This window comes from Uloborus diversus, chromosome 7 (genome assembly GCF_026930045.1).
Source record: "Uloborus diversus isolate 005 chromosome 7, Udiv.v.3.1, whole genome shotgun sequence".
In the NCBI taxonomy this organism is placed as follows: domain Eukaryota; kingdom Metazoa; phylum Arthropoda; class Arachnida; order Araneae; family Uloboridae; genus Uloborus; species Uloborus diversus.
Genome location: NC_072737.1, coordinates 165,762,449 through 165,775,690, shown reverse-complemented (window position 1 = coordinate 165,775,690; position 13,242 = coordinate 165,762,449).

Here is a 13,242-nt window from a genome sequence, read left to right as displayed (position 1 = left end):
TTTACAAAATGATTTGGTTGAATTCGCTCATTTCATTCAAAGTTTGTTGATATTGTCATGGCCACCTTATGGGGGGGGGGGGCACATTTAGTGCAGAAATTAGCAAGTATAGGGAGCAAGTCCAGTATATCGATTAGGGAAAGCTGAGGCAAAGATCCTAAGTCATGCGGTTGAACTACGGCGAATGGTTGACACGTTTTGCATGAAACTAATGAAAGTAATCTTATTTCTTCCAATAATCTTGGGATATTTGCTTTCAGAATATAAATCTTTACTACCGCTTATTTCTTTTCAATGGTGCCACAACTAGTGGCGGCGTTAATTCTTGCGGAACCCTTACAGAGCCGCCGACAGCTCCGCATTTTTAGAATATGCCGGAGGATCTCCCAGGACAAAATAATGTGATTAGAGCTTACTTTAGTATACTTATTGAAAAAAGTGAAAGGGGGCGTAATTAATGTGGTAGCCATGGCGTTAAGAATTCTCGGACGGAGTGGTTAATTTTACTGCCTTGCGGCTTGGACATTCATCATATTCTCTGATGATTGGATGCCCGCAACTCAGTCAAGGCCCTCGCAGCATTTTATTATCGCATTAGGTTAACTCATTTCGTGCGTCCGCACAAGTTAAGTAGTGGGCTAACCGGGCGAGCATTTTTCGAGTTCCTCTTTCGAAAACTCGTGCAGCTGGAATGAGTGCCGTCTATAATGAAAGCTCATCTCCGCTTAGCTACCCTCTGTAATTTTTCCTCTTGTAATCACTGCTACTTGTATTTACTGCTTTCGTATAACATGTTTCATTAATCATATTTTGATCCATCCGAGTCTGAGACACAGGTTGGTGGTTTTACCTCGGTTTCGGTACACATGAAGCGGGAAAATTGTCTTCTTCCAGCTCATTTTTAATGGTGTTTCTTCAAACATGCTTAGGCACGATCGTTTTCTCTATCTGTAAGAAAAGTAACGTCAAAGGGGCATTCCACGGTATTTTTGACATTTATGTAGAGTCCGTTACGTGACCTTTTTTGCCATAACTTTTTAATTTACTGTTTGATTAGCATATTATTTTATTTAGATCTTTTCCTACCAACACACCAGCTCAAATTAAAATAATTTATAAATCAAACGGTAAATTAAAAAGTTATGGCAAAAAAGGTCATGTTACGGACTCTACATAATGTCAAAAATACTGTGAAATGCCCCCAAAGAAATTGTTTGTTGCTGTCCCACGTCCAGGTGACCCAATAGCATTTGCAGCCTTAAAATTTGGTACAAAGTTACTTTGGACCCCGGAAAATTCCAAATCGGAGCTTTTTTTTTTTTTTTTCCAAATTTTCAATTTATTTTGTAATTTATTTTTCACCTGTGGTACCCGCACGTCCTTGCCCGTAATAGAAAATTAAAAGGTCTTTTTGGTTCGCCTGTATATTTACAAATAATGTATGGTGAATTTTCTCGCCAATTGGCTTGTGCCCATGTTAAGGGTCCACGTTACGATAATTTCGTAATTTACTCGTCCATCTTATGATAATTTTGTTCTTAAAATTGGAATAGAAAAAGAACCACATCGAATTTTTGAAAAATCGCTTCGAGGTGCACACCCCCATGCTACAAACTGACTTTGTGCCAAATTTCATGAAAATTGGCCGAACGGTCTAGGCGCTATGCGCGTCACAGAGATCCTGACAGACAGAGATCCGGACAGAGAGACCTTCAGCTTTATTATTAGTAAAGAAGCTACAATCTTACATAAGTGGCCTATTAAGGGGATGAAGCGTTTCATACACTCTTTAACATTCTATGCCATTCAAAAAATGTTTTTTTCTGCACAAGATGAAGTTGTTCCATTTTATTACGTTGATATTTTTATAGTGTATTTCTTATACTTTTAATTTTAAAGATTTATAGTGATACCGATAAGAAACTTAATCCCATAACGCACCTAAGTAATTGCTTATGAATTTAATAGGAAAGTTTGTTCCAAGCTCTAACTCAGAAGAGTGGAACCAAAGATAGCATAAAATAGATCAACAAAAGGTAGCATAAATAATAGCTAGAGAGAAGTTACCAAGGTAGATCCATACCCACCCCCTAATTTTGCCCGAATATTATACACTTATAAACCCTCATTTTCTGATTGTGAGCCCTTATTTTGACTCCTTCCACTGCACCCTTACCCCTCCAAAACTATACGCTCGATCCGTCTTTTATTTCTGCAATCATACCTTACCGTTAATTGCATAGATTTGGTGTTATAATTTGCATTATAATATATATATATATATATATATATATATATATATATATATATATATATATATATATATATATATATTAGCTGTACCCGACGCGCGTTGCTACGCCAACAAAAAAATACATCATTATACTGATTTTCATGACAATCGGTTGAACGGGGCAGAAGTTGCTACTCTGCAGTGCCACCTGGTGGCGAGTGTCTTCAATGAGCATATTATGCACCTTCTCCGTGGAAAAATACATATATGTAGCAATTTTCATAATAATCGGTCCAGGTATCAAGTGAAGCCTTGACTATACTCAAATTTTGTACTCACGCAGTTTGCAAGATCAATCAATCGCTAAAAATATGAAATAAAAAAAGTTTTAAATCCCCCCGTTGCATGAAAAGCCATAAAACAATAAAGAAAGAATTTATTTGTTCAAACTCAAGAAAAATGGCAACAGCTCACTTCTTATCAATGAGATCTTTCACGCGAATTAATTTCTGCAGCCGATAATTTTATTCGTATTTATCCAATGGATTGTGACTTAAATTGGAATAAAAAAGGAACTATCGATCGGATTTTTTTCGAACTGATCTATAAACATTCCCAGTACCAAAAGTAACAAACGGTGAAAGTTTGAGCCAATTCTGCAGGGTAGTTTTGGAGTTCATGGATGATATACAAACATTCATTTATATATATATATATATATATATATATATATATATATATATATAGATAGATAGATAATTTAAAATTTTTTAAATTCTTTATTAAATTAAATGCAAAGTAAATAATAATAATAATAATAATTTAAAATATGGGGAAATTGGGAACTGCACGTCGTCTACCGTAGCTGTTGTTCTAAACAAACCGCATAAGAATATTTAAATAACTTCTCGTATATGGGGGACCTACATAGCAGATTTCTCCGTACAGAGAGTGTTCGTGCCGAGAAACAACATTGACGGTATCGAAGCACGGAGTCGAGAAAATGGTTCGTGCTTCAGCGATACGAGTACTGTAAACTCTCGGTTATCCACGGGTTGCTTATCCGCTGTCTTTCACTCTTTCAAAAAAAAAAAAAAAGTCATTTTTTATTTCGGCGATGATTACTGAATGTAAATAAATGCACCCGTTTTCACTTTACAAGTGAACACTCTGTTTTTAGAAATTCATATTTCTTTCTCCTTCTCTTCTAATAACATCAAACTTCCAATGTCACCGGAACCAGACTAGTTTAAACCTGATTTTTAGATTTACACTGCTTATTGCTTTAGATGTACACTACTTTCTGATATTTATATCTACGCTACTAGTTGAAAACTGATTAGTAGATCTACACTACTTACAAGCAAAACAAGGGCTAGACCGGTTTTGTTTACCCCCCCCCCCTTTACCCATACGTTTTTAGTATGACAGCTTGAGCATGTGTGTGATCCGTTTGCAGTAATGAGCAATCCTTGTTTAGCTTCATAATGTTTTTTTTACATACTTTGTTTAGTTTTTAGCAATAGTTTAAATGTTTGCGAGCGTTATTAATTTTTTTAAGCTGTTGCATACACTAGTATCTTTTTTTTAAAAATCTCTTAGGTACTTTTTTTGAAGTTCGAACTATGTATCGTTTGGCGTAGTATAACCTACCAAGGCTCTCGCGCCATTAAAACCAATCGAACCAATCAAGGCAGTTCTCATCAAAAAGAATCTACAGGGGTGTCTCTCGTATAACACGGTTAATTCGTTCCGTGTAGTATCGAAACCGTGTTGTACGAGACTTTTTTTGAAAATAACATTTTTACTTATTTTTAATACTAATACAGTCGGACCTCATATATCGAAGTAGCAAATTGCCGGAAAAAAATTCGATATATAGAAATTTCGATAAATAGAAACGATCTTATTTTATCCTAAAAATCTCCTAAAACATTAAAATTAAAGCTAATTTTCGTGTATGAAACCTAATTCCTATTTTATACAAGCATCGGATTAATTGAAAGTTAATTAAAAAAATAACAGAAATTACACTTTTGCGCCTTCATACATCTTCATTCTTTGTCAATTCAACTTGATCCGCAACATTAAGGGATTTTCGTTTTGACAAATCGAGAGAAAAGTAAAAAATTGATCTACTTAACTTGAATGATTTTTACTGCAGCTATAAAACGACTAGGAACGATAATCAACAGACAAAAGGGGATGACTTGAAACTGATTTTACAATGTTACTGGTTACAACTAAGATATTTGAAATAAACTTCAGGGAATTTAAGAATTCTAGAACGAAACAACGACCTATCTACACACCCTTCAACCCCAGATTCCTTATGAGTTTCGTAGCAACCTTTAGTGAACATAATTTTTTACCCTAACCTTTCATTTTCATGAGACAAACAGTCTAAAGAGGAACAAAAATCTACGAATGTCTCGAAAAAAATTTGATGTATAGAAATTTTTTCGATTTATAGAAACAATTTTTCTATATAATGAACATAGAAATTTGCTGGGATTTCGATACATAGAAAATTTCGATATGTGGAAGTTCGACATATGGAGGTTCGACTGTAATGTGCAGTGCATGAGAAAAATCAGGTTAAGATGTATCGTGTTTTCGAAACCGTGTTCCGTGTTATATCGAAACCGTGTTATACCAGACTTAGAAATAATGTAAATCAAGGGATGTGTACCGTGTTATATCGAAACCAAGTTTCATAAAAACAAAGTAAAAGCTTATTAGAGTTATCAACCATTAACAGAATGTATTAAACAAAAATGAAATTCCATCTTTTTTAAATATAACATTCGAGTAAGATCAAAACCATGAAGTATTAAATTCAAGTTTCGTTCCGGTGTAATTTCGAAACCGTGTTGGCCAGCCTTTCTCGTAGCTTTTCCCGTCCATAAATCATTTTTCATGCTGCAACCTGGTGATAGATAGGTAACAAGTTAATTTCTAATTTGTTATAGTTGATTTCAAAATTAACGAAAAAAATATTGGCTGAAAATTTTTGCTAGAGGGTGCGAATAGCACTCAACACAACAACATGAAAAGAAGTAATTCAGAATGTAAACTGTAAAAAGGTTAAATGTTAGAGGGCTAAAATGCAAAAATATAAAAATGTAAAATGTGAGAACAACATGGTCTGGAGTTCTTTAAGTTTTTTCCTGGTCTTCCAGTTTCTATTGTATATTTTCAGACGCATCAGGGCATTCTTTGAGATGCTAGGAATCTAAAGCAGTGTCTGATATGATATTGATCTCATTTGCGGATTCAGAAAACTTGGAATAATATTTAAGACCACAATTAATTTCTAACTTTAGCTACTGTAATAGCACTTATTTTTGTGATTCCGTCGAAATTTTAAACCTCGCGAAATAAACTTTTGAGTTTTCGGTTCTGTTAATATGCAATAAATAGTGCTTTTTACAGGCCGTGGTGGCCAGATCGGTAAGGCATCGGACTTGTATGACCGGAGGGTCACGGGTTCGATCCTCGCTGGTCGAAGGTCCACCGTCGTCATTAACGGTGACTGGGCGACGTTAAATATGCTCGTGGTCACAATGTCCTCCAAGTGAAACGATACCTCTGGCGGTGCTATACCAGAAAGTTATTCGTCTTCTGGACTGGTTCTAAATTATCGAACTGTCCTTAGATGGTGCTGCCATCTAGCTTGTCTGAGCCAAATCGGACTTCCACCTAGAAATAGGCGCTCGATTAAAACGGAAGCCGTAACTCCTCTGCCTTATAGCTTCGCTAGTCGGGCTCGGGTTCCCGAGTGGCATAAGTCACAACAGCAGTGCTTTTACAGTACAGTCGAATCCCGACTTACGCGAGGGATGCGTTCCAAGACCCCTCGCGTAAGTCGAAATTTCGCGTTGTGGAACAACGTGTGTTTAGAAAATTTTTTATAAGCATACCCAATTATTTCAGACACGTATCAACACCCTTTCAATTGTTTAAAACCATTTCTTAACTATATACATATTACCGTATCTTTTATAAAGAAGTAATTTTGTACTGCATTTTGGAAAAAGCGTAACAATTTAAAACATAAATTACTGCTATGAAGCACAAAAATCAATGAGAGATATTAATTAAAGCAGTACGGTACTTACATTAAGTACATTACTGCATTATAATAGCACTGAACAGTAGATATCGTAAGCTTAATTATAATTTTTCAAATGATGAAGATGATAGCTTATGCAGATTGGGAACCACCCCTCTTTCTGGCTTCTTTAAGCCACAATGAAAGAGCAGCTTCTATTTTCATGATGTTTGTATTTTGCTCAGACATTACTCTACGAGCTTCATTATTAAAACTTTTACGGATCTCCTTTTCTTGAATTTTATTTGCACGTATCGAAGATTCACTTTATACCTAACTGCCGTGCTACCTTCGATCCACTTTTTAATTGTTCAAGCATATCGAGAATCTTGACCTTTGCTTTAATGGTGAAAAGCTTTCTCATTTTCTTCCCAATTTCGTCGACTTTAGATGATGAAGCGCGTTTGGGAGCCATTCTATTTCATCAACATTCATATGTAGAATGAAAGAAAAAAGAAGAAAACGTTAAGAATCGGAGCGGTTATTTGTAAACTAAAGCAAAGCGTTGCTTAGGTTTAGACTAATAATAGTGTGTGAACTTTCGCTTTCAGTGATGCTAAAGGGATGAAAGTCCATTCACAAAACCAATATTTAGTGTCAACGAAGCCCATTCTAACGCTCCGCCACTCCTTTCCAAACAATTTCATGTTGCAGGCGAGCAATTTGTGTCAGCAATTAAAAAAATTATTACTTAGGAAAAACTCGCGTTATAGCCATTTCGCGTAAGTCGGATCGCGTTGTAGCGGGATCCGACTGTATATGTAATAACCCTTGACCTAGTCTGAAATTCATTTTGTATTTCTCTTTCCTCCGATTTTATTGTCGAGAAGAAATAACATTCATAAAATCCAATTCCTGCTCTAAGGGTTTTACGAAAGTTTAAAAGCGATATTAAGTAGCGTTGATTACCAAAAGAATATTTGGCATTAAATTGTTATTTAGCTGGAATTTTAGGGCTGTTTTGCTCTCCTGAAGATAATAATCCGTTTTATTATGCCCGTTATAAAAATCTCTTTTGTCAAGTTAGCAGTTTCCAATTTTCGTCGGTGGTTTCTCCTCAAGAATTTCTTATAATGAATAGTTTGCGGCACTTTAGAAAGAATGTCGTGGCCTCTGACTCGTCAATTTCCGTGCATTCATAGGGAAAAGTTTTTCAACTTCAAGGATATCGGTGCTGTTTAAGTGTTCTCCGAGTTTAATTAGTTTTCGGTTTCCCACAAATGCTTTAATTTCAAAGAGGAGCTCCACCCAGAAAGTGTTTCAATGAGACTATTTTTCATTTCATAAGTTATTTAGTAAATATATGTGTATAAGTGGCTTTATTTTTGCTGTTTGAGTTATTAGGTAAAAGTTGCATGCGTTGAAAAACTGAATATTTGGATTACGTTTTTAATCGAAGAATTCTTCGTTTTAAGTGATGTTTAAGTTGGTTTTTTTTTATCAGGGCTGCGGAATCGGAAAAAATGACCAAGCTCCGACTCTTGGAATTTTAAGGGGACCGTGGACCTTCCAAATAGCTAAAATCGGTCAAAAATGTGATTTTTTTTATTCCATGGAAGTAACAATATATGAAGTGAGCTGAATCGTATGAAAAAAACCTCTTGTTGATCTGATGTTTTATCGCGAAGTTATATGCGTTTAAAAACAAGTAAACAGAGCGTATTTTCCATTAAAATGGCTGTAAAACATGTAAACAAAGTCAAAAAACTAAGTAAAACTAAGTGTCAAACATGTAAACTAAGTTTCAATAAATTCTTACATTGATATTAATGTCAAGTATTCAATCATCGTGAAAATATCTTTCGGGAGGTATTAAAATACGAAGAACATGAAATGTAGGTGAAATTAGACTTTAACGTCATTTATCTAGGACTGGAAAATTCGATTCGACACATATTGAAAAAAGCTCCATTCGACTTAATTTTTGTTCGATATGCTTCAAATTTCAGAATATGATACTTTGGTAGTAGTTTGATAAAACTGGGTATGCATTAAGGCTTAATAGAATTTTATGTTGCTTAAAACCATTAAAGTTTTGATTTTTATGTAATATTCGCAACAAAAACTATTGCTTTACGCGAAAAAAAGTACTGTGCAGTTAATAATGGACCAATCCTTAAATGGATACCCAAAGTTCTTGGAAATGTTCTGTTCTTTGATAAAATGCAAATTGTTTGAGAAAAGAGCAAAAATTGAGTCGCATGGAGCATTTTAAAATTTTTATTTTAAACTTCAAAATTTTTCATTTTAATTAAATTTTTATATTGTTGCATTTTTTTGGCTTGATATTTTGCATGCTAATAAACTTACTAACTTTTATGCCCAGTTTTATATTTCAAAATTAATAACCAAAAGAAAAAGCTTTCAAGGTCCACGGCCCCCTTAAAACCTCCGACTCCTTTACCTCAAAATCAGTCCGATTCCGTGGTCTTTTTCAGAGTTAGACTCGGAGAGAAATCGGCCGACGCCGACTCCTTTAATTTTTATTCGAAGCTTCTGACTCCGACTCCTTTACCGCAAAATCGGTCCGACTCTATGACTTCGAATCTGAAGCCCTTCTGTTCTGAAGAAAATGTGTGTCTAGTTACATTTTACGATTTTTTTTTTGTCTTCTCTAGTCCTTAACTGGTGAGATGGGATGTCTTTTACACCCCAGAAGAGTTGAACTTATGAGTTCAAATATTTTGTAAATATGACTTTATGTGTAAAGCGTAAGTCACTTTACTGTACTGTTTCAATTATGTTTTCATAGATATTACATCATTGGAAATTTTCTTTATGTTATTTGCTAAATGCCATTCAAGTAAATTTATAATTTTGTGACAACAGATAAGATTTATAGTTTCGCCTTCTAAATTAAATTTAGTGCCTTTGATTTTCATTCTAAATGGAGTACGAAATACTCCTGTGCCTGGCTGATGAGTGCTAATAAGCACGAAACTGCAGTCCTCGGCTGGAATTGACTGAGCTGGCGGTGTATTTCATGCCTGTGTGCTTTTCGAGTTAATTTGCATGAATTCTACCACCTAGTAAATTTAAATAAACAGATCTTTGTGCATTGTCAATAAAATCATGTTTTAGTGCCTTAATTTTTTTCATTTAACATTAATAGACTTTGTAAGGTTAATATCTTCACATGAAACTAATGAATTTTTCTCCAGAATTAGGGGCTCTCCACAAATGATGCCACGTTTCGATAAAGGGGGGGGGGAGGTGTTCATGAAATTGTGACAATTTGTGATAAGGATGAAAAAAGGGGGTGATAAGAAGTACCCCCCAAATCATCATACATTTTGGTTGTAATAAAAATATTCTTAAAATTGAATTTATGTAATATTACAACTTGACAAGGTGAGGGAGGGGGTAAGGTGAGGTGTGACACTTTGTGACAAAAGAGAGGGGGATTAAATTCGTTGAAAAGAGTGTGACATCATTTATGGACAGTTCCTTATGAAAATACAAAGTGTCCCAAAATTAACGCAAGATTTGAATTTGCAGCCATTTTTGCAATAAATTGTGGGCAATCTTGAAAAAAGAAGAATTTGGCAGCTGAGGGTCTAGGGTTATTACAAATGGAGCGTTTTCGATTCTATAATACGTTTTCATTATCGAACAATTATTTGAAAAATAATGAAAGTTTGGGCGGGTCAAGCAGTTTACTGTAATTGATGCTCGATATCGCAATTAGGTAATGCGCAGGTGGTTGTGGGATTGCTGACATAGACGTTTGACTTCAAATAACCCCATTGGGAGAAGTCTAATGATGTAAAATCACACGATCTAGGGTACAATTCATATCACCGAAACGAGAGAGTACACGAACAGGAAATTCCTTATGCAGTGGTTGAATTGTTTCACTGGCTGTATAATAGCATAACACTCCATTTTTACTAACCCTAAACTCCCAGCTGTCAAATTGTTCTTTTTCCGTGGCTGCCAACAGCAAAAATTGTGGCAAATTCAAATCTTGCGTTAATTTTGGGACACCCTTTACAAAGCTCCATTTTGTATAACATAACTATCGCACCAAATTACAGAAATTTAACCGTTTATTTTCCTGCTTGGATTTGATCAAGAAAACTAGGCAGAATACCCGAGGTAATTTTTTATGTCTTCTACTCTTGCTGTAGTCGATTTGGCCAGACAAAAACAATTTCGATCTCTTCGTTTTTTTTTTTTTTTTCGTTAGACCTTCAGTTTCGTACGAGCCTGCGGCGCAACGTACTTACAGGGTGAATCAGAGCTTCAAATTCCTATTTATTTTGCTCTCGCAGTATTCCTCGTTTGTGCTTCAGAATGATAGTATTTTTCATTCATTTGTCAAGGAAAAGCATTATCATTTTCTACGCGCTCGCTTTTTTATATTTTTTTTATTTGCTGCCTTTGATGGTTGCTAGGCGGGGAAAATGGGAGTTGATTGAAATTTGCATATCGAGTTTTTATAATTCTCTCTCTGCAACCTATTTTCGCCTTCAAATGATTCCCACGAAGATACTACATTGGGAGAAACGAAGAAAATAAAGAAAGACCTTGCTGTAGATTTACTTTTTCTTCGTTACCAAATGCCATTTCTGATTTGATTGTTTGTAAGAAAGAGATAGGTGGTAGTTCATTGCCGCTGGAATATAATTGTGTATGAAGTAGAGGCAAATCTCTTATGAGTCTCAATCGCTAGTTTGGCGTAAGGCCCCTATATGTACGAGCCGACGCATCAGCTTAAGATTAGCCTTTTTGAATCGGAGCGCGTGTTTGAGCGAGACTCAGTTTGAGTGGTTGTTTTTTCTGGCAAGTTATCGCGTTTGGTGATTGTTCACTGTGAGTAATTATTAGCGGCACGTGAATTGTTTATTAAATAAAATTTTATTTTCGGCAAATTTGGCGAAATCCGAAACTTTGCTGTGGTAACCCTAGCAGTGCAAGAATGAGAAATCCGATCCAAAATGGCTTAACTTAAGCTGATGCGTCTGCCTGTCTATATAGCTGCTCTAGTCTGGCGGACCGTGAGTGGAAACATTTGATAAATCCTCGGGGATTTTTACTTGTCCGCTCTGCATTAATTCGGATCCTATGAAACCGGACTTCGTATAATGGGGTGGTTTCCAAAATTTTAAAAGTATTTTTTTTCTGCAAGAGCATGCTTAAAAACATAGAATCTGACCATTTTTTTAAATAATTTCTTTAAGTTTACTATTTTTAAAAAATTACTTAAATCGGTGCTCTTTCATCGTTTAACGCTTCTGCTGATGACATCACAAATGATGAAATGCCATTCAACGTTGCCATTCACAGAACAAAATATTTAATTCGCATCTTTACTCACGTGTATTGGCAACGATAGGGTTGATAGCAGGCGTAGAGCGCAATTGGAATTCGCTTCTTGATTATCATAACGTGGAAACGCGATACAAAAATGCGCCATAGTGCATCATTTGTGACGTCATAAAGACCACGCCTTGTTTGAAAAATCGGACATTTAAAAAAATTAGTTAAAAAATAACTGTTGGGGAAAATAAAAGTATTTTCTGAGTCCATATATGTTATTATTTTTTTGCTTATTCTATCAATTTCGGTGACAAAAAGTACTACTTTTGACTGAAGGAAGCAACCCCATTCGGACAGCCATTTAAGTGTTGCATACTGTAATGTAATTTTTACTGTGTGCAGTCGTAGTTTATTTTCCTTGGCTCAAATTATAGATTATTTTGTTTCATCCGTACTTACGTTTATTCGGATGACCTGGATCCTTTACTAGTACTAGTCTAAATTAACGAGATTCTGAAGTATTTGCAGATCCGTTCGTTGACACAAATGAATTTGTGCTCCATAATTAATCACAATGAAGTTAGTTATTTGTACTTTTAATTAAGATTAAGATAATTTTGATAAAGCTAGTCTATCACATCAAATATTTGTCCCCAAGTGGACAGCTGTCCCAAGGTACGTCTCGCCTTTTCCCTAGCGTACAGGACTCATTATCTGGGCCCCACAGTTTCGGAAGAAAAAGGATGTTTTTGTACTTTAATAATGGATTCTATCTTATATTAATGGATTATAGATCCTAAACTTTAGGATCTAGAATCCATAGTTTTGTTTTTGTAGGTTGGCAGCTCTGGAGCGTGTTTGTATTATATCTTTAACTTTTTTAAAAACTAAGCTGGAGTTAATAATGATTTATTACTATTTTGTATGAGATTTATCAGAAGTTTATTTACCTATACAATAATTTCAACGGTGTTTTATCTTTGTATCTAAATATTTTTGTTAGTTAATGATCTGTTCTTCACTATCTGGTAAACTGTTGTCCAGAGAGAGCGAGATCGATAGAAAACTACGATCTGTGAAAAATTCGCAAAATTTTATTGGTTCACAGGGGCCGAAATAGGTTGAGAAACGGCGTTATAAACAGGGCTACGGAATCACTTGGGCTCGCAGCGTTGCTCTTAATCTCAAGTTTCCACACTTCGCTGCCAGTGAAATCCCAATTTCTTACGTTTTACATTTTGATGAAAATTATTATTATTTATTTTTTTACTGTCTTAATATATTTATTTGGGGAGCTGCTTTACAATGTACTGGAATTTCAATGCTCAGAAAAATTATAATAATGTGTGGTATCGATCAACAAAAAACTTTCATGCCACTTTGGTTGATTTGACTCGTCACCAACGAGGAAGTCCGTAGTTTGCAATGTTTATTTCAGTATTGATAAATTCATAATGTCCCCAATGTACTGCTACCCTACACTCAGGCCGAAAAATGTGTGTTCTTGAAATCTGCACTAAAAACATTTTCTTAAAATTTTACGGTCAAAAGTACGGATATCCATATTAGAAGTACTTTTTACCGTAAAATCCTATTCTATTGTAAAATTTTATGATAAAAAAGAAAAGAGAGA